Raw genomic sequence first — 21,771 nt, 5'->3', positions numbered from 1 at the left:
CACTTCAGGGGACTCTGTCATCCTAAAAGTATTTACTGAACACCTACTGTGTGCCATGCTCTAAATGAGTGCTAAGGATATAGTGGGAGCGAGACAAACATGATCCCGTGTCTTCAGAGAGCTTGCAGCCTAGGGTGTTCCGTACTTTGGGTGATCAAAGCCTTGTAATTATTGGGCAAAAATTCAAAGAAGCAGTCATGTGGGTAGAAGAAGTTTTTGCTAGCTGGAGTAATACTCATCTAAGGCACATGTCTTTCTAGTTAGCCTATAAAACACGAATTGCTTAGGGGAAATAATGTTGGCTGTTATTAAAAAAATAAATAAACCCTGAAATCCCAGCTCCTGACTTACCTCACAGGAAGGGGTGAGGGTACTGTTTTCCATGATGTTCCTCGGGATCTAGGCTACTTGCAGCTTGTGGCCCTACACTCCTCCAGGTCCCTGGAATTTTTATCTATTCAGAGAGTAAAGAAAGCAGGAGGATTACAGATGGGAAGATTTTATAGACCAGGCATGGGATTTGGGCATGTGACTTCTGTTCAGATTCCATTGGCCAAAGCTTGGCCACACCTAATTAACTAAAATCCAGGAAATTTCATCCAGCAGTATACCCAGGAGATGAAGAGAACACCCACACCAGGTCCTCCCAGCTCTCTATATTCCACCAGCTGATAGGAAAAGGGAGCAAAGAAAGCATGAGAGGGCTAGGCACAGTGACTCATGCCTGTAATCCCAGCACTTCGGGAGGCTGAGGCAGGTGGATCTCCTGAGGTCAGAAGTTCAAGACCAGCCTGGCCAACATGCTGAAACCCCGTCTGTACTAAAAAATTAGCCAGGTGTGGTGGCAAATGCCTGTAATTCCAGCTACTTGGGAGGCTGAGGCAGGAGAATCACTTGAACCCGAGAGGCAGAGGTTGCAGTGAGCCGAGATCGTGCCACTGCAATCCAGCCTGGGCGACAGAGCGAGACTCTGTCTCAAAAAAAAAAAAAGAAAAGAAAAAAGTAAGCATGAGAGAATTTTTGTGAGCTAGAACTAGACGGGAACACATGACCTCCTCACATTCCACTAGACAGAACTCAGTTTCCCAGCCACACTTCACTGTCAGGGACCCTGCAAGTTTGCATGTGGGTTCATGCTTAGGAGTAGAATACCAGTCTTGGGGATTTCCTTCCGTACCTAAACCAGGCTCCCTCTCAATCATTAGTAAGACAAAGAAGAAAAGTGTGCCCTTATTTGTTTATGTGCATTCCCTTAGCTGCCCCATGTGATTAATTTTTTCTTTTAGCAAAATCCTTGACATTTATTTTTTCCTATTTTACATGAGAAATTAGAAGCCTCAAAAGGTAAAATGATGAGTAGCCCAGAGTCAGATAGCTAACCAAAAACAAACTTGCCACTAAATTTCAGGTCTCCTAATTCACACTACATTTAGTTTATTTTCATTAAATATGTACTGTGCATTTAGCACTGTGTTAAATACTTTAGGGATAAGAAATAAATAAAGACCTAACATTCGTCTCAAGAAGCTTTAGATTTTTTCTTTTCTTTCTTTTTTTTTTTTTTTTTTTTGGAGACAATGTCTCTCTCTATCGCCCAGTGGAGTGCAGTGACGTGATCTCAGCTCACTGCAACCTCCACCGCCCAGGTTCAAGCAATTCTCCTGCCTCAGCCTCCAAGTAGCTGGGATTACAGGCATGTGCCATCACGCCCAGCTAATTTTTGAATTTTTAGTAGGACAGGGTTTCACATGTTGGCCAGGCTGGTCTCAAATTCCTGACCTCAGGTGATTCTCCTGCCTTGGCCTCCCAAAGTACTGAGATTACAGGCATGAGCCACTGTGCCTGGCCCAGATTTATTCTTGAGAAACAAAATATTTACATAAAACAAATGCACATATTTAATTGCTATTTAGAGGAAAATACATGCAATGTATCACACATAATGTGATGCCAGCCTCTGAGCATGCACTCCGGGAAGGTTTGATGACAAGAAAGACCTGTGCAGAACATAATGCCTGGGAAGAACTTGGTGGAGTTCAATCTTGAAAAACAGTAGAATGTGGATGCATAGAGAAAGAGGAAGGACTTTTTGAAGATGACACTTATGGTGGGAGGAAAGCATGAGCACAATTCTGCTCTGAACACAAAGAGGAGATAAGTGTGGCTGAGAATGAGAATTGGTACTGGGAACAGTGGAAGTGGGAGACAGAATCTAGGGGCCTTGTGGTAGGTGGTTCTGAAATCATAAGCAATTACTGAACCATAGTAGGCACATGAACTGGCCATAGCATGCCTGTCCAAGTGTTTTAAGAAATATCTCTTTAAGAAGAAAGAGATAGACCTTTATAGAAACCAAGGAACAAAAGGATAAAGAACCGCGCTATAGTCATGCAAGAGAATTTGTATGAAGAAAGCGTGGGAAAGGAGAAGACATCATCTGACCACAGAATCTCACAGTTACGGAACCACGTATACAAAATGTTAAGATAAATATAGGATAAATGCTGAACCCAGTAATTTAGGCTGACATCCCTAAATGGTGGCTCACTTATAGTAAATCTATGCATTCATGTCCTGTTTACATTTTTACTGTGAGGGGAATTTATATAACCACCTAAATAAGACCCTGTGCTCTCCCCTCAAAACAATAATATTTTTTGGCAAAGATATTAAGTAAAGCCACAAGCCTATTAAGAAATGCAAGATTATACACATTATCTCCTACAGGCAGGCAGTGATGTTTGTAATACACTAAAGACATATCTTCTCAAAAGAAACAGATGTTCTTGGTTGACAATAGAAACGCAAACAGAATCATACAGAATGTTCTCATCGTTTAGCCTATTTATTTATTTATATACTGCCTTTGCTAAAAAAAAATTAATTAGACAAGCTTACAGAGATAAAATAAAGCAAGATAAAACTTAAAAGGTGATGGAACCAGGGCAAAAGAATAATAAAAGTTGGAAAAATAAGATAGAGCCATGAATGATGTTGGTGTATTTTAAAAACAACAACAACGACGACGAGGTAAAGCCCTTCACTGATTAGAAGTGAATCCAAAATTTGATTCTCAATTTTCTGCCCAAAGCAGAATTGTTTATATGATATACAGTATCCATAAAACAAACTATTTACTCAGAAGGGAAAAAAGTCATTCCTGGATGTAGGATTCCAAAAAATTTTATCTTGAAGACTCTCAAAAAAAAAAGGTAAAATTTCCTATGTTGTAGTGGTCAGTACTCTTTCAGTTGCAAATGAGAGAAAGACCAACTCAAACTGGCTTAAGCAGGAAAGGGAATTTATTGACTCATGTAACTAAAAATGTGTAAGCTAAAAAAATTAAAAATTAAGTTCTTAATCTATGATTTCAGGTATTGCCGATCCAAACGCTCACAGTGTCGTCAGGAATCTCTCCTGAGATCTCAGTGCTGCCTTTCCTTTGTGGGGCTTGTATTAGTCAGGGTTCTCTAGAGGGACAAAACTAATAGGATAGATAGATAGATAAAGGGGAGTTTATTAAGGACTATTAACTCACATGATCACAAGGTCCCAAAATAGGCCGTCTGCAGGCTGAGGAGCAAGGAAACCAGTTCAAGTCCCAAAGCTGAAGAACTTGGACTCTGATGTTCAAGGGCAGGAAGTATTCAGCACCAGAGAAAGATGTAGGCTGGGAGGCTAAGCCAGCCTAGTCTTTTCATGTTTTTCTGTCTGCTTTATATTCTGGCCATGCTGGCAGCTGATCAGATGGTGCCACCCAGATTAAGGGTGGGTCTGCCTTTCCCAGCCCACTGACTCAAATCTTAGTCTCTTTTGGCAACACCCTCACAGACACATCCAGCAGCAGTACTTTGCATCCTTCAGTCCAATCAAGTTGACACTCAGTATTAACCATCACAAGTCCACACCTTGTAAACTTGAACTTATGCACATCTCCTGAGATCATACATAATATTAAGACAATAATAAGGTCATAATTATGCCTAACATAATACAACTATCTTTTGTACAACCAGAAATGCTCCAATCCCCAACCCAAATGCTATTTCATAAAGTTAACAATATTTAAATGCTGATGTGAAGTCAATAAGTCTTATGTCACATGATAAAGGAAAAAGGAAATAAAATGAAGATATTTTCTTAGTATAAGTGTATACACGCACAAACATGTTTTTAGCAAAAGAAGGAAGAAATACTCATGGAAATTACAGTCCTTGTTTCTGCAACTGGTCACGTGGTCGTACTGGTATTGAGGACTACCTTCTTCTACTACCGATTATGTATTCCCTTTGCCTTCAGCAAGCACATCAGCAGGTCGTGGTTTTTTTTCCTGGTGGAGTGACACAAACCTTCATTCCCCAAGGGTCTTGGCCATTTGCAGTTCTGCCTGGATTGGGCTGTTGTAGTCTCCCATTGACTTTAATCACAGGGCATGGTAATACTAAGAGACACCCTAATGGATCGCCTGTATTCCATGCAGACTCTTCCTTACCTCCATTGTGGAGTAGTAGACTAATTTCATCTTGATAGTGTGGGTCAATCACCCCAGCCAACCCTGTAACTCTCTTCTTAGCCTGTTGACTGAAAGGTAGGAGCCCAAAGTGTCCAGGTGACAATCTTTAAACTTCCAGTTTAATGGAATCATTGTTGTGTCTCCTGGTGGCAGCATTCCTCCCTCTGGAATTAAGACCCTTAGGCCAGCAGAACGTAACGTCACAGGAACAGGAAGCAAAACTTTTGCTAGTGGATCACTAGGGGTGATGGTGAGTGGTGCCACTTCCACTTTCACCCCTTGATTCCTGTACCCATGAATCCTGGCTATAGGAGAAACATATATTGGATGCCGATTCAGGGCATACACAGCCTTCTGGAGAACTTTGCCCCAGTCCTGCAAAGTATTGTCACCTAGTTGGTATTGTAATTGTGACTTCAAAAGGCCATTCCATTGTTCTTAAAATCCAGCTGCTTCAGGATGATGGGGAACATGGTAAGACCAGTGAATTCCATCAGCATGAGCCCACTGCTGCACTTCTTTAGCCATAAAGTAAGTGGCTCGGTCAGAGGCAATGCTGTGTGGAACATCATGATGGTGGATAAGACATTCTGTGAGTCCATGGATGGTAGTCTTGGCAGAAGCATTGTGTGCAGGATAGGTAAACCCATATCTGGAGTAAGTGTCTATTCCAGTGAGGACAAACCTCCACTCTTTCCATGATGGAAGAGATCCAATATAATCAACTTGCCACTAGGTAGCTTGCTGATCACCCCAAGGAATGGTGCCATATCGAGGGCTCAGTGTTCGTCTCCGCCGCTGGCAAATTGGGCACTCAGCAGTGGCTGTAGCCAGGTCAGCCTTAGTGAGCAGAAGTCCATGTTGCTAAGCCCATGTGTAACTCCATCCCTGCCACCATTGCCACTTTGTTCATGGGCCCATTGGATGATGACAGGGGTGGCTGGGGAAAGAAGCTGAGTGTTGTCCACAGAATGGGTCATCCTGGAACAATAAAAGTTCCCATGTCCCCCTCACAGTTTGCGCAATGGGGGTGTGGCTTGCTTCTTCAGTGATCTGCTACTCAAAACTCTCAGGCAGCATACAGATGGGCAGGCTGTGGGGCTCCAACCCCAAGGCAGTGTCTAGGGGTGAATGTTTACAGCTCCTGAAGCCCCAGTGGGCCTGGAGCAGGGCTGCTCAGTGGCACAGGCTCTCCTCTGACTACCCCGGCCAAATTCTGCCTCATTCCACCGGTCAATGGCCTGACAGCATGCCAGCATCTCCTACACCAGTGCATTTCTCTTGACCTCCAGCTGCCATGCGCTCCTCCACTGATGTGCTCCTCTTGACATCCAGCCGCCTGTGTACCTGCCTGCTAGGGTCTCAGGGGTTTTTATAGGCACAAGATGGGGGCGTGATGGGCCAAGGTGGTCTTGGAAAATGCAACATTTGGGCACAAAGGCATGAGTACCTGTCCCCACCTAGGTATGTGGGCATAGGCCTGGGGGTGGAATCCTCACTGGGGACCCTTCTCCTCCCCTTCTATATCACATCCCCCCTCTGAAGAGGTACATCCAACTGCCTTCAGAATATGGACAATAACCGAGCTTAGTGCTTCCTGCTTACAGGGGGCATTGTTTTGCAGAAAACAGCAGTCAGATTTCTCCCAGAGTTCTATCTAAGGGTTCTTAGCAAAGGGGAACCATCATCCGAGGCTCTGGTTGCCTGACTGTTTGGAGTTTGATGGCTTCTAAGTGAGAGGAAAATAACAAGTTTTATAAGGGTAAGTATGCACGGGTTAAACATGTGTGTTATACAAGGAAAGAATTTCATGCTAAAGATCACAGAAACAGGAAGTAAAATATACTAACAACAACACTGTACCCCAAGCTGTTTCACCCTGGTGAAAGAAATTAAACTTTAGAGCGGTTAAACTTTTAGAAAAGAGATAACTGTTCTTGCCGTATCTTTAGCAGTTAACAGGTGAACCCTGGGAATTCTAGGGTTTGTGGGCTTGCCTGGCAGCCGTTAAAGCTTCTGTCTCTTTCCTGTGTTTCCTTTCTCTATTGTAGAAGACTGAGGTGGCTACTTTCAGGAGGTCCTCTAAAGTACTATCTGGTCCCAGGGCCTATTTCTGCAACTTCCTCCTGATATCAGGAGCTGCCTGAGTAATAAATTTATCCTTCAGGATTAGCTGTCCCTCAACTGAATCAGGAGATAGAAAGGTGTGCTTTACCAAGGCCTCTGTTAGCCTTTCCAGGAATGCAGTGGGATTTTCATCAAATCCCTGGTCAATTCTGGGCAATTTAGTATAATTGAGAGGCTTGGTCCTAGTTGTATGAAAGCCCTCCATTATGCACACCTGAAAGTGTCTCTTTTTCCAGTCTTCCACCTCATCATTGGGATCCCATTTAGGGTCATTCACTGGTACTGCTTCTCTTCCAGTTGGATAATATTTTCCCCCTTCTCTGATGCTATATGTGAGGCAAAGCTCATCCCCAAATCTCTCTGCTGCTTGCGGAGCAGCCTCCTTCTCAGTGTCCATCAGGGTCTGATTCAAAAGTAACATAATGTCTCTCCAGGAGTGTTCAAATATTTGACTGAAATTCTGGAAAGCCTCTGTATATCTATCAGGGTTGTCTGAAAACTTTCCAAGATCCCCCCTAATTTGCTTTGAGTCTTGTAGGGAAAAAGGAATCTGGAACTTACTGGACCCAAATTCACTGGGCATCTGTTGGAGGGGCAAGAGTGAGACTGGAGCTTATTTAGAGTGAGGATTTCTAGGAGCGGGTAAGTGATAGGCTGAAGCTAAATAGGAAGGTTGGGGTGGACCCAGAGAAGCAGGTCTGGGGGAAGCTGGCTCCTCTGCTGGGGGTGCCTCTGGGACTCATGTCTTTAATTCCCTGGGCTTGCCCCTTGCAGCCTTCCCTGAGATGGCAAACAGGAGGGCTGGATCGATCCTACATTGTTGGCAAAGATCTGGATTGCCTTGCAAGGTGTAGAAAGCCTGCACATATGGGGCCTCAGACCATCTGTCCTCACATACACAGAAAAGCTCCAATTGCCAAATTGTATCCAAATGAATGGTTCCTTCCTGAGGCCAAGCCAGTCCTTCCTGTAAATCATAATTTGGCCAAACCTTTGTGCAGAGGGCTATGAGGTGCTTTTCCTCCAGATTCTGAGGGTCAAAGCAATCCCAGTGGTTCAGGATAAACTCCAGAGGAGTATAAGCTGGGGTTGGTGAAGAGAACTGGTTGCCCATTCTGAAAGACAGAGGATAGAGCCGTCCCTCATTCCCTTCCTTCTCTCAGCAAAAACTCTGGGTGACATGGAGAGAAAGCAAGCATCCTCCCTTCACTCCCCACCCCTTACCCCTCAGCCCCAGTGACCTTGGCAGGTGATAGCCATGGGTATCGATGTGGTATGCACCCATGAAGCAGGGAAAACCTGGAGAATAAGAATTAACCACCCTCACCTATGCGTTCATTTCTCCCTGGTATCAGCAAACTTTGAGTGCCCTGGGCCTGTTTATGCCATGAAGCATGGCCTCCTTCCGTGGGGTGGGGTTCAGTTGGCAGAAATTTGTCCTGCCCATTTACATTGTGCCTGTTGCCTGTCTTTCGATCCTTCAGACCTTGTTTTCCTTTCTAGGGCCTGAGACTGAAGCTTGGAATTGAGTTTGGGACTGAAAAGATATTTTAGATGCTGTTTTTATGTGTTTAGAGTGTCTCAAATGTGCCCTGCCCAATTTGCAGTTATCAGCCAGCAGGGGTCACTCCTCTGTTAACTTCCCTAACAGAAACAGAGTTGGAAGTGGGGAGCCCTCTCACCTTGAAAAGGAAAAAGAGAATAACAGTTTAAGTGGCAAAACGGGGAGATCCTGGGGAAGAAACCCTTGCTTAGTGTAACTGGGCCTTTCTAATCCTTATATCTTTCCCCCGGTTCAGAAAGGGTTGAATTCTTTGGAATGAGGTGGAGTTTGGCCGGGCGAGTTGGAGGAGATCCCAGGCCACCGAGCAGCCCAACCCCAAGGGAAAACCATCTCCCTGGTGAATTCCTATTTTCCAGGTTTTCCCTGCTTCATGGGTACATACACATCAATACCCAGGGGAGGAAAGGTTCCATTGGCACAGCAGGCGAGAAATATTCATTTGTCCATTAGCCCTGTGGGGTCATGGCTACCACTGCGGCTTTCTCCCGGTCTCCCATCCCTCCATGGCTGCTGGGCTCAGCCTTTGTCTGCTGTGGGCATGCCCAGGCACCCAAGCTGGGAGGGGAAAGGATAAGGAGAGGTGCCCTGAGCCGTGCGTGCTTGCGGCTGTGGAGGTGGGCGCATTTATGGCAACTCTAGGAACAGTTGGTCTGATATGCACCTTTGGAGCCTGGGCCAGATGCTCATTTTACTTGGTAACTTTGCCGCAGCCTGTAGCAAAACTCTTAACATTATAAAGGAAGAGATAAGAGCCAGTTCAAACCACGAGAAAAGAGACAAACTCTGGGGGTTTTGACCATCCCAGTTAGGGCAGAGGCGGAGGCTGGCAGATCACCTGAGATCGGAGGTTTGAGACCAGCCTGACCAACACGGAGAAACCCCGTCTCTACTAAAAATACAAAATTAGCTGGGCGTGGTGGTGCATGCCTGCAATCCCAGCTACTCGGGAGGCTGAGACAGAAGAATCACTTGAACCCGGGAAGCGGGGGTTGAGGTGAGCCGAGATTGCACTATTGCACTACAGCCTGGGCAACAAGAGTGAAACTGCGTCTGGAAAAAAAAAAATTCTGTGAAGGAAGACAGAGCTTCTTACCCACAAGAAATAGAGAGAGATGGCAGGGTTTTGGAAGAGAGAGGCAGATCCCACAGTTTTACCTTCGTTAATACTCACCTTCTAGGATCCCAGGCGTGGTCCCCAGTTGAAATGGGAAAAGTTCCCTTGTCTCCCTCGCAGGGCATGTGATGGGGTGTGGCTCACTTCTTCAGTGCCCCACTGCTCAAATCTCTTAGACAGCATACAGACAGGCAGGCTGTGGGGCTCCGACCCCACAGCAGTGTCTAGGAGTGAATGTTTACAGCCTCTGAAGCCCCAGTGGGCGTGTGTTACAGGGTGCTCTTTTAATTTAGTTGCCCATGGGTGGCTTGTGTTAGCTCACTTAGATCCTCTGCCTTATTCCAAGGACAGAGGGCTTTCTGTATCCCAGGGTTCTTGCCTTGGTGTACCAGAAGAATCGGATCACACACGGGCTTGGAGAATGAATGTAAGGTTTTATTGAGTGGAAGTAGCACTCAGCAGATGGGGGAGCCAGAAGAGAGATGGTTTTCCCTTGGGGTCGGGCTGCTTGGTGGCCTGGGCTCTCCTCCAACTCCCCCGGCCAAACTCCACCTCATTTCACCAGTTGATGGCCTGCTGGCATGCCAGCAACTCCTACACCAGTGTTTTCCTCTTGATATCCAGCTGCCCATATGTTCCTCCACTGATGTGCTCCTCTCAACATGCAGCCACTTGTGTGACTGCCTGCTAGGGTCTCGAGGGTTTTTGTAGACACAGGATGGGGGCGTGGTGGGCCAGGGTGGCCTTGGGAAATGCAACATTTAGGTGCAAAGGCAGGAGTGCCGGTCCTCACCTAGGTGCATGGGCACAGGCCCAGGGGTGGAGCCCTCTGCATCAATCTTATCCACTTGATTATTAAAATCCTCCTCTGCTGAGGTCACCTGTTGGTGAGCACTCACATGGGATACAAATATCTTCACAGTTTTTGACCACTCAGAGAGGTCCATCTACATACCTCTTCCCCAAATTTTTTTGTCACTGATTTTCCAATCATGCTTCTTCCAAGTCCCTGACCATCCAGACAAATCATTGACTACAGCCCATGAATCAGCATATAATCACACATCTGGAAATTTCTCCTTCCGTGCAAAGTGCACAACCAAGTGCATTGCTCAAAGTTCTGCCCACTGGGAAGATTTCCCTTCACTGTTGTCCTTCAGGGCTGTCTTATGAAGGGGCTGTAGTGCTGCAGCTGTCCACTTTCGGGTGGTGCCTGCATATCGTGCAGAACCATTTGTGAACCACGCCCTAGTCTTCTCTTCCTCTGTCAACTGATCATAGGAAACTCCCCATGAGGCCATCAGTGCAGGCTGGGGGACAGAAGGCAGAGTGGGAGGCATGGAGACCATGGACATTTGAGCCAGTTCCTCATGTAACTGACTTGTGCCCTCAGGACCTGCTCCAGCCTGATCATGTGTGTATCACTTCCATTTGATGATGGAATGCTGCTGTGCATGACCCACTTTATGGCTAGATGGGTCAGAAAGCACCCAGTTCATGATAGAAGTTCAGGTCACATGGTGACTTGATGACCCATAGTCAAACGTTCAGTTTCCACCAAAGCCCAGTAACAGGCCGAGAGCTGTCTCTCAAAAGGAGAGTAGTTATCTGCAGAAGATGACAGGGCCTTGCTTCAAAATCCTAGAGGCCTCCGCTGTGATTCACCTATGGGGGCCTGCCAAAGGCTCCAAACAGCATCCCTATCTGCCACTGATACCTCAAGCACCACTGGATCTGCGGGGTCATATGGCCCAAGTAGCAGAGCAGCTTGCACAGCATCCTGGACCAGTTGCAGAGCCTTCTTCTGTTCTAGACCCCACTCAAAACTTGCAGCCTTTCGGGTCATTTGATAAATGGGTCAGAGTAACACACCCAAATGAGGAATGTGTTACCTCCAAAACCCAAATAGGCCCACTAGGCATTGTGCCTCTTTCTTGGCCATAGGAGAGGCCAAATGCAGTAACTTATCCTTCACCTTAGAAGGAATATCTCGACAAGCCCCACGCCACTGGACCCCTAGAAATTTTACTGAGATAGAAGTTCCCTGAATTTTAGTCGGATTTATTTCCCATCCTCTGGCATGCAAATGTCTCCCCAATAAGTCCAGTGTGTTTGCTACTTCTTGCTCACTGGATCCAATCAGCATAATGTCATCAATGTAATGGACCAGTGTGATATCTTGTGGAAGTGAAAAGCGATTGAGGTCTTTCTGAATAAGATTGAGACACAAACCTGGAGAGTCAATATACCCCTGAGGAAGGACAGTAAAGGCAAATTGCCGGCCTTACCAGCTGAAGGCAAATTGCTTCTGGTGGGCCTTATGGACAGGAATGGAGAAAAAGGCATTTGTCAAATCAATGGCTGCATACCAGGTACCAGGAGATGTGTTAGTTTGCTCTAGCAATGAAACCACATCTGGTACAGCAGCTGCAGTTAGAGTCACCACTTGGTTAAGCTTATGATAATCTACTGTCATTCTCCAAGATCCATCTGTCTTCTACACAGGCCAAATGGGAGAGTTGAACAGGGATATGGTGGGAATCACCATCCCTGTGTATTTCAAGTCCTTGATGGTGGCACTAATCTCTGCAATCCCTCTAGGGATGCAATATTGTTTTTGACTTACTATTTTCTTAGGTAGAGGCAGCAGCTCTAATGGCTTCCATGTGGCCTTTCCCACTATAATAGCCCTCACTCTACCAGTCAGGGAGCCAATGTGGGGGTTCTGCCAGCTGCTAAATATGTCTCTGGCAATTATACATTCTGGCCCTGGGGAAATGACTACAGGATGAGTCCGGGGACACACTGGACCCACTGTAAGTCGGACCTGAGCTAAAACTCCATTAATCACCTGACCTCTATAATCCCCTACTTTACCTGGAGGACCACAATGACGTTTTGGGTCTCCTAGAATCAATGTTTCAAAACTATCATTTTGCCATGTTTATCCCTCTCTATCTCAACAAACAAGTTACTTCTAACCCAGGGTGTAGGTGTTATTTGCCCCAGCAACATCAGCTCAGAGCCAGTGTCCAGTAGTCCCTAAAATGTCCGATCATTTCCCTTTCTCTAGTGCACAGTTACCCTGGTAAGAGGCTGGAGTTCTCCTTGGGGAAGGATGGGAGAAAAATTAACAGCATAAATTGTCAGTAGCATAGTGGGTTCATTCCTCAAGGGGACCCGGCCTCCCCTTCATTCCAGGGGTTCTGGGTTTGTAAACTGGCTCAAGTCTGGAAACTGATTGAGGGGCCATGATTCTCTGTTTTTCTAATTCAAATTAGTCTTTTGTCCATTCAACCTGGAAGTTTTCTGCTTATATAAATTATAGGAATGGGCCGGGCACAGTGGCTCACGCCTGTAATCCCAGCACTTTGGGAGGCCGAGGCGGGTGGATCACAAGATCAGGAGTCCGAGACCAGCCTGGCCAATATGGTGAAACCCTGTCTTATCTAAAAATACAAAAATTAGCCAGGTGTGATGGTGGGCACCTGTAGTCCCAGCTACTCAAGAGGCTGAGGCAGGAGAATTGCTTGATCCCGGGAGGCAGAGGTTGCAGTGAGTCAAGATCATGCCACTGCACTCCAGCCTGGGCAACAGAGCAAGACTCCATCTCAAAAAAAAAAAAAGAAAAAAGAAAGAAAGAAAGGAAAGAAAGAAAGAAAGAAAGAAAGAAAGAAAGAAAGAAAGAAAGGAAGGAAGAAAGAAAGAAAAGAAAGAAAGAAAGAAAGAGAAAGAAAAGAGAAAGAAAGAAAGAAAGAGAAAAATGCAGTAGGCTTCCTATCAATTTCACTGCTAGGAACAATGTGATTAATTAGCCAATGCCATAGCTCTACATGAGTCAGACTATTCTGATTGCTGCTTTGCTTCTGCTGTCCATTACGGTAGCTATGCCCACCTTGCCTTTGATGATTGAGTGCCACCAATTGGCCCCGTCACCTTGCGATCCAATTATTCCCGTTGTATTTATATTTTGTAGTTGAGTAACTGCGGTTCCCACGGTTAGATGTGACGTACAGAGAAGAGCAATTACAGGGCTCTTCAAAGATGCAGGTGCTGCCCTCACAAATCTATTTTGCAAAACATTGATCGAGGGTATATCTTCTGGAATCTCCCAGCTGGGATGAGTAAGTGTAAAGTGACTAATTCACTCCACCATTTCAATCTCCCTAAACCTTTGGATCCCTTCCTCTCCATTAAACCAAGGGAGATCAGGCATTTCCAGCTCACTCACAGTGGGCCATCTTTTTAAAAAAAGACATAAAGTTTAGTATGTTGTAGTGGTCAGTACTCTTTCAGTTGCAAATGATAACTGGCTTAAGCATAAAAGGGAACTTATTGACTCATATAACTAAAAATGTGTAAGCTAAGAAAATTAAAAAGTTAAGTTCTTAATCTGTGATTTCAGGTGTTGCCAGTCCAGGCGCTCACACAGTGTTGTCAGGAATCTCTCCCCAGATCTCAGTGCGGCCTTTCCTTTGTGTGGCCCCATTTGCAAAAAGACTCCCCACTCAGAAGTGACAGTGACCACCAGCAGTTCCGGGTGTAAATTCTACCAGATTAGCAACTCCAAGAAGAATAGATTCCCTTTTTTTAAAAAAAAAAAAAGTCCCAGCTTCCACCACAGCTTCTGTCCAGGAAAAGTTCTGTGTCTCCTGGTGGTGGGGTGGAATTCGTGGCATCCAAACCACATGGACTTGGAATCGGAGATGGGTGGTTCCTTAAAGGAACCCTGACCAAGCAGAATCATGCTCCCTGTACATCCCAACAACATGATAATAGCAAAACAGGTAAGTATTTATCTAATAACATTGAATCTTATACATTCCCCTAAGTGGGGTACATGTTCTTACAACAAAACTCTACAATTCTACAAAGGTCAATATAGTGTTGGCCAGGTATACAACTCTCTTTTAGTATGGTGTAGTGGCGTTCTACTTGTCAGGCCTCTGGAATAAACTAGAATTCACCCAGATGGTCTAAACAAACAGACTTTAAGAAAAAAGCTATGTATAAAGATGTGGGAAGGGATAAGGGCAAAATAAGAAGGGTGTTTTGGCACCCAAAATCTAGCGGTATTAGGATGTTGTTAAAACTCCTGCAGCCAAAGGTACATGGCTTTGCCAGTGGAGCTGTGGCTGTGGAGGAAGGCACTTGCTCCCAGTGAAGCAGCCCTACAGCCAGGAAAAGGTGGGAAAGAAATATCTTAATGTCTCTCTTCTCTTTACCCTCTGATTTTCCTGTTGGTGCCAGAAGAGTTGGCACAGATGAGTAAGTGATGTAGTCTGTAGTGGTCGACTTCCTGTGACACAGAGTGAGAAGAGAAGGATGGAAATGAATCTGCAGGAGCAAAGAGGAACAGAGGGCATAACCTAGCATATCAGAGTATTAGACATAATTTAGGTGGTGGCCCACGGGTCCCTCATTGGCCATGCCCACCTACACACACCTCCCAATGTTCACTGGCTGCAGTTCACTAATCCAAGGATTGAGATGCCTGACTCAAGCAAGTCAACAAAATTCTCCTCCCTGAATTTCAATCTTGAACAGACATACAGAGTCTTCAGGGTGTGGGAGCTGAATCATCATACAGCAGCACCCTAGACGGAAATTCCTATTGTTTCTGATGCTGAAGTCTCACAAGCTTCTCTGGTTCCTGTCCTTCCTATAGCTTGTTTTTTCAGCTGTTTCTCCACTTACATGAGCTACCCTAGTATTACTTAAATAAATTCCACTTTTAATTTTGAGCCAGAGTGGTTTTTCTATTGCTTGGAACAAGAAATAGGCTAGTTACAACATTTGGGATGGATTTTTTTTCTCGTTTATACATTAACGAGGACTAGGTGGCTCCATAGCTGTGTCCAGTTTGAGCATGGACATTACATGTTTCTGGTTAATGTCCAGACTTGTGCTCTTTAACAGTCGATACAGTGATATCTTTGGGTCGAAGTTGATGAGCTTAATGAGGACAAGTTCCTAAATATAAAAACACAACTTGAAAATAGTGCAAAGAAAGACCGTTGCCAAAGATGAAATTCACTTCACAAAACAATTTTGGGTCAGTTCTGACAAAGATGAATGAGAAGCCAAGGCCACAATAATTCCTATCTGAAAACATTCAAAAACTGTCATATGCAATATTTCCATTCAGCTGTAAATAGTTCATAGACAATAACATCAGTTCTTGGATTTTTGCTTGCTTGTTTGTTTTGTCCTTGACCAGCTGGCCCAGGTTGATATTTTGCTCTTGCCTACCTGCATCCTTTCTGCCTTTGCATCCACTGGACCTGGTGAATGGCACTGAGCTGATGGCAATGGGACAAAGGGGACAGGGAGCAGTTCTGGCTTTGTGAAGATTACAATCTAACATTTATTAAAACTAGGTAGTGGGTCTCTTGGAAAAGGGAAAGAGGAGGCCAGAAAAATGTGGGTCAAGGAAATCAGGAGTCTTCTAGGGACAATCTGAGATCCATTTTGAGCCCCACTTTAAAATCCAGGAAAATTACAACTCAAGAGAATTGACTAGGGCAGAGCTTAAGATGGACAGACACCCTCCCAGCATTATATACACCAACCACTTGCATCTTTACCTTCTATCCCCACAACCCTCAGATGCAATAATGGCTAGTCAACTAACTGGGACCCTCTGGGAACCTCTGGAAAATAATTCTGGACAGTGACATGCTGAATCTTCTAGAGTTGACCATGACTTTGTTGGGCTCTTTTAAAGAAACAGCACTGAGCAACTTGCCTACCACCCTTTTAATTTACACCATTATCCTCTGCGCCCACAACATCACACTTCAAATAGACCCTGTCAGTGCATTGAATCCAGACATGAGCAAACGAACCGTCCCATGACTCATGACATAGGGAAAAACACCTAACACTTTTCCTCAAGCTGGGCTCTGTATGATGAAAACTTGACTAGAGACTAGATGGCTTCCAGACAATACTCAGCTCCTCCATAGCTCCTAGCTGGCATCAGTGAGCAGCATTCCCCAATAGAGACTGGGTCCCTCCAGATGTGGACTCCACCCTTACCAGATGGCCCACCATCCTCTTTCCTTTCTTATGTTCCCTCCATCCATTTTTCTTTCCCCAGCCAAGGAAATCCTTTCAAATCCCAAAGGCTGAAAAGCTTGGCTTTTACTCATTACGTATCATGGTCTAACTTGGCACTACCTAATTTCAGCCATAGTAAAAATGATCTGTAATTCTGAGCCATACAATACAGTAGCCTAGCCACATTTATCTATCAAGCACTTTAAATGTGGCTAGTGCAAATAAGAAACTGGCTTTTTCATTTTATTTACCATTAATTAATTTAAGTTTAAATAGTTACTTGCTATAGGCTGGTAGCTACCATGTTGGACAGTGCAGGTCTAGCCCTTGACACTCAAACACTAAGAATTTACTCTGTTTTTTTTTAAAAAAAAAAAAGAATTAATTCTCTTTTATTTTTCTTTCAGATTCTTTCTGATTTTCTTCTGATGTTTCTAAGAAAACAAACTTGGAATATTCTAGCTAAAGAGTGGGATAAGTGAGGACAATATTTCAAAACTATCATTTTGCCACGTTTATCCCTCTCTATCTCAACAAACAAGTTACTTCTAACCCAGGGTGTAGGTGTTATTTGCCCCAGCCTGTCTGAGGATTTCATATGCTTCAGTACTGGGTAATATTCTTGCCTGTCTCATGTGTCACTTCTTAGGTCTCCCAGGCAGATATTTCATGGTAGAAATAAAGGGCTTAACAAAATCAAGGAGGGCAGAGAGAAGTAAACATCATGCCCATGACTCCACACCACTTTTCCTGTGTGCCCCACTAAGAAGTGTTTGAACCCCATGTAACATTGTGAGGTGGAGGTGGCCTGACCTCACCATCCAGCCTGAGTCCTGTAAAGGTGTGTCTAGGTAAACAGAGCCTTGTGCCCAGGAATGGCCAGCCTCACAGGTTGCCAGAGTCCTGGAGTGGCTTGGAAGTTGATGACTGTGTGCCTGCTCGAGGGCTGGCAAAGGACCAGCAACAGCAGCCTGAACCTGAGGAGGCCTGGAGAGCAGGGGCAAAGGATGACTCAGCAGTGACTTTTATAGACCATTGGCCAAGGACCAGGTGGGTTCAGTGACACCTCAGTGGATACAATCGTGGACAGATGGCAGCTAAGACCAAATGTCGCCCCTCCTTCCAGGTCTTTGGCATAGTTTAAGTCTCCCAGAAATATGATGGAATCAGAGAGAAAAATAGAAGACCAAGGAAGTTGAAATTAACTTTTTATAGACCCCAGAATATTAGCACACAAAAGTAAAATTTGGTTATAGAAAAATAAATTTACATTTGTTTCTTACTTAGGTTGGTGAACTGCTACATTATTATAATGAGATTATTACTGTAACACATATTTTTTATATTATATTCCCCCAAAAGTGTCCACTGAAAGTGGACTACAAAACCTAGGCCCCAGTTCCTCCTTGTAAAGGAGGAATAGGTTAAATTAGTACATGTAGTCCTGAGTTTCTAGTATTCTCCAATAAAGAAAGGGAAATTAAATGCAAACTAGAAGCCTATGATACTCAAAGATTTAGAATTTTACTTAGGGGGAGGGAAAACAAATAATTCTTTTTTTATTATGCTAAAATATATTAATACAAAACATAAAATTTGCCATTTTCACCATTTTAGGTGTTGAATTTAATGGCATTAAGTCCATTCACATTGTTGTGCAACCATAACCACCAACCTCTCCAGAACCCCAAATTGAAACTCTATACCCATTAAAGGATGACCTTTCATCCTCATTCCCTTCAGTCCCTGGCACCTACCATTCATTTTCAGTCTCTATGAATTTGACTACCTTAGATACCTCAAGTAAATGGAGTCATAGAATATTTGTTATTTTATGTCTGGCTTTTTCACTTGGCATAATGTCTTCAAGCTTCAGTTAGGTTGTGGCATATATCCAAATTCCATTTTTTTTCTAAGGCTGAATAATACCTCATTGTATGTATTCACCACATTTTGTTTATTCATTCATCTGTTGATGGACATTTGGGTTCTTTCTACCACTTCGCAATTGTAAAGAAAGATGCTATGAACATGGGTGCACAAATATCTGTTTGAGTTCCTGCTTTCAATTATTTGAGGTGTATAACCAGGAGTGGAATTGCTGGATCATGTAATAATTCAATGTTTAATTTTTGAGGAAACACCATAGTGTTTCCCAGAGCAACTGCATCATTTTATGTTCTCCCCAGCAATGAACAAGGGTTTCAATTTTTACTCATCTTTACCAACATATTTTTTATTTTAAAAAATCAACTTGGAGTTAGCTTTGATCTATTAGAGTAGAAATACATTCTATGCTTACTTTTTCTTTTTAATTGTGTTCATGTTGCTGCTTTTGTCGAAGCATCCAACAAATTGCTTCTAGCACCCATTCTTTTCTCCTTGTCTCCCTGATTTTACTATTGTGACAAAGCAGATCAGAGAAAAAGTCAAGAGAATAGTAAAGTTTGTCTTTCAGTCCTCTCAGTAGTACATTTACCAGGGAGCTGCATGCTCTCTGCCTCCCCAGCCCACCCTGGCACTGCTCATCAACCCAGACGCCTCACTCCCAGACCTTCTTCTTTTTCCCCCCACTCCCCACACCCCAGTGTAACTTGGGGAACCTAATATAGAGTACCATGCTAATACAATACTTTGAAAAGTGATGTGCATACAGACTACTTTTGTAAATAACACCTTAATCATGATGAATGACTTGAAGGGGGAAAATGTCAGGTGCACCAATAGGATGCAGGGGAGTTGCAGAGGCTCAGTGTAGATGAAAGACCTGGACAAGAAGTCCTACCACATCATTTCTAATCAGACACAATCACCAACTAACTGGAAAACTTTAAGTAAGCCATTTAATGTTTCCGGGACTGTTTCTCCATTTGTAAAGTGCAAGATAAACTCCTTCCAATGAAAAAGGTGGATGATCATTTCATCTGTCTAAACATTTGAATGTATATGAGTGAGTAAAAATAATGTCCTTCAACAATATACTGTGCCATTTCTAAGATGTGTCCTATCACATATAAACCCACAATAATACAGTATGGCGAGAGTGCAGAAATAGGAAAGCACAACCAAAAGCTTGGTCTAGAAGTAGACCCAAGGATATCAGATAAAACTTATACATTGTTTAATCACTCAACATGTGCCAAGTATAGTAAGTCCTCAATGCCTTCAATAGATCCTTGGAAACTGCGACTTTAAGCAAAGTGACATATAATGAAACCAGTATTTTTTTCTCATCAATGTTATAATGAAACAACACTGAAGGAGACAACATCATTGGAGGACTTGTTGTTCATTGTTTCACTTAAAGTCACAGCTTCCAAGAACCTATCCATGGTGTTAAGTGAGGGCATACTGTGCTATATTTTGTGTATTAATATTATTAATTTATCACTTAATTTCTGCAACATGATTATTGAAGAGAGTGATTAATTGAGAAAGTAATGGATGTCATTTATTTATTTATTTTTACGTATTTATTTATTTATTTTTGAGACAGAGTCTTGCTCTGTTGCCCAGGCTGTAGTGCAATGGCACAATCTCGGCTCACTGCAACCTCCACTTCCTGGTTCAAGCAATTCTCCTGCCTCAGCCTCCCAAGTAGCTGGGATTACAAGTGCTCATCACCACGCCCAGCTAATTTTTTATATTTTTAATAGAGACTGGGTTTCACCATGCTGACCAGGCTGGTCTCGAACTCCTGACCTCAGGTGATCCGCCCGCCTCAGGTGATCCACCCATTTGTTTTCTTTTCTTGCTTTATATTCCTTGGAATTGAATCAAAAGCCATTTCTTCCTCTTCACACCAGGAGAGTTAGCCGGGCCAGCCTGTATTGGTAATTGTAGCCAGAGGTTATAACTGTGACCCACAATGTAAATTTGGTTTCTAAATGTAAAATCTACAGTGTAATTTTTAAAATATAAATTGGTCAATTTACTAATATTTTAAATTAAAGGTGTTTCACACGTTTTCTTTTATAAAATCCAAATTTTCAACAACTCTTGAAAAGTCATTAGAATTAGGCAACACTGGGCATTTATTACCAACAAGATCAGCAGAATACAAGTAACACCTACCTATTTAGACTGAGCATGTGCTCTGCAGTTCACTAGACACTTCCATTCTCCGTTAATCTGTATGTTACTGCTTAACTACCCGCAGAGGGTATTTCAATTTGCACCTTCTAAGATGTTAAGTTACCAGCTTTCGTTGTTTAGGCTCTGAAGGGAATCCACATGAAACCTCAGATAGGGAGGGCACGGAAACTTTTGTACACAAAGTGTAAAATAGGAAGGCATGGGAACCTACCATGGGACAGTACTTAGATGCAGAACACTGGGGAATGGGTGGTTACAGCTTCCACAGGTGCATGAGACCCTGGCCACTCTGAGTGGGCACGGCCAAAACACCAAAACCTCCTAGGGGATGAGGAAATGACTTGATAACAAGCCTCAGGTTCTTACATGCCTGGGTAATGCCTGCGGTTCTTGCAAGCCTGGGTAATGCCTGGGAGTGGTGCCCCCCGTGGAAGATCCTCACTACGAAGGGCTTCATAGTGGCCTGTGCAAGCAGGATGACAAGCCATGTAGATCTCCATGAAGACAGCAAATGACAACACCTGACGGCAGCCCCATTAACTGTGAAGGAAAATGGCAGAATTTCCTTGGGGACCTCTTTACAAGGGATGTAGGAGCACTTAGGGCTTCTTTTATCTTCTGGAGAACTGAAGAGAACCCACAGAGAACAAGTAATGAACTTCTGACACAACTGAGTGAGGTGGTGGCAGGAGCCCATGTTCTTTGTCTGTGTGTGTGCGTGTGTGTGTGTGTGTGTGTGTGTGTGTTCCAATAAAACTTTATTTACGAATGCTGACATTTGGCCCGGCGCGGTGGCTCATGCCTGTAATCCCAGTACTTCGGGAAGCCGAGGTGGGCAGATTATGAGGTCAGGAGATCGAGACCATCCTGGCTAACACGGTGAAACCCCGTCTCTACTAAAAAAATACAAAAAAAATTAGCCAGGCTTGGTGGCGGATGCCTGTAGTCCCAGCTACTCGGGAGGCTGAGGCAGAAGAATGGCATGAACCTGGGAGGCAGAGCTTGCAGTGAGCCAACATCATGCCACTGCACTCCAGCCTGAGCAACAGAGCAAGGTTCCATCTCAAAAAAAAAAAAAAAGAATGCTGATATTTATTTAAATTTTATATAATTTTTACATCATGAACTATTATTCTCCTTTTGCTTTTTTTCAACCATGTAAAAATGTAAAACTATGGTTAGCTTTCAGGCCACACAAAAACAGGCAGGCAAACGTTTGCTAAACACTGAAATTGAGGAAGGAGGAGGAGAAAGAACAGGAAATAAATGACTATGGTAGAGGAATATATTAGTTTA

At 43.9% G+C, this 21,771-nt stretch overlaps 1 long non-coding RNA gene and 1 pseudogene across 1 annotated transcript in view; both read right to left on the bottom strand.

The window, feature by feature from the left end:
- LOC134740113 (uncharacterized) overlaps positions 1 to 456 on the bottom strand; it is an 88,195-nt gene extending 87,739 nt beyond the window's left edge. Inside the window, exon 1 of the long non-coding RNA XR_010127348.1 lies at positions 352 to 456. This is a non-coding gene — a long non-coding RNA (uncharacterized LOC134740113). The remainder of the gene's footprint in view (positions 1 to 351) is intronic.
- A 3,749-nt stretch (positions 457 to 4,205) lies between these two features.
- On the bottom strand, positions 4,206 to 21,172 carry LOC129042083 (uncharacterized; annotated as a pseudogene).
- Between the last annotated feature and the right edge of the window lie 599 nt (positions 21,173 to 21,771).

The sequence above is a fragment of the Pongo pygmaeus genome, chromosome 7 (genome assembly GCF_028885625.2).
Source record: "Pongo pygmaeus isolate AG05252 chromosome 7, NHGRI_mPonPyg2-v2.0_pri, whole genome shotgun sequence".
In the NCBI taxonomy this organism is placed as follows: domain Eukaryota; kingdom Metazoa; phylum Chordata; class Mammalia; order Primates; family Hominidae; genus Pongo; species Pongo pygmaeus.
The sequence above is the reverse complement of the archived record's forward strand: the minus strand, read 5'-3'. Positions and strand labels throughout refer to the sequence as shown.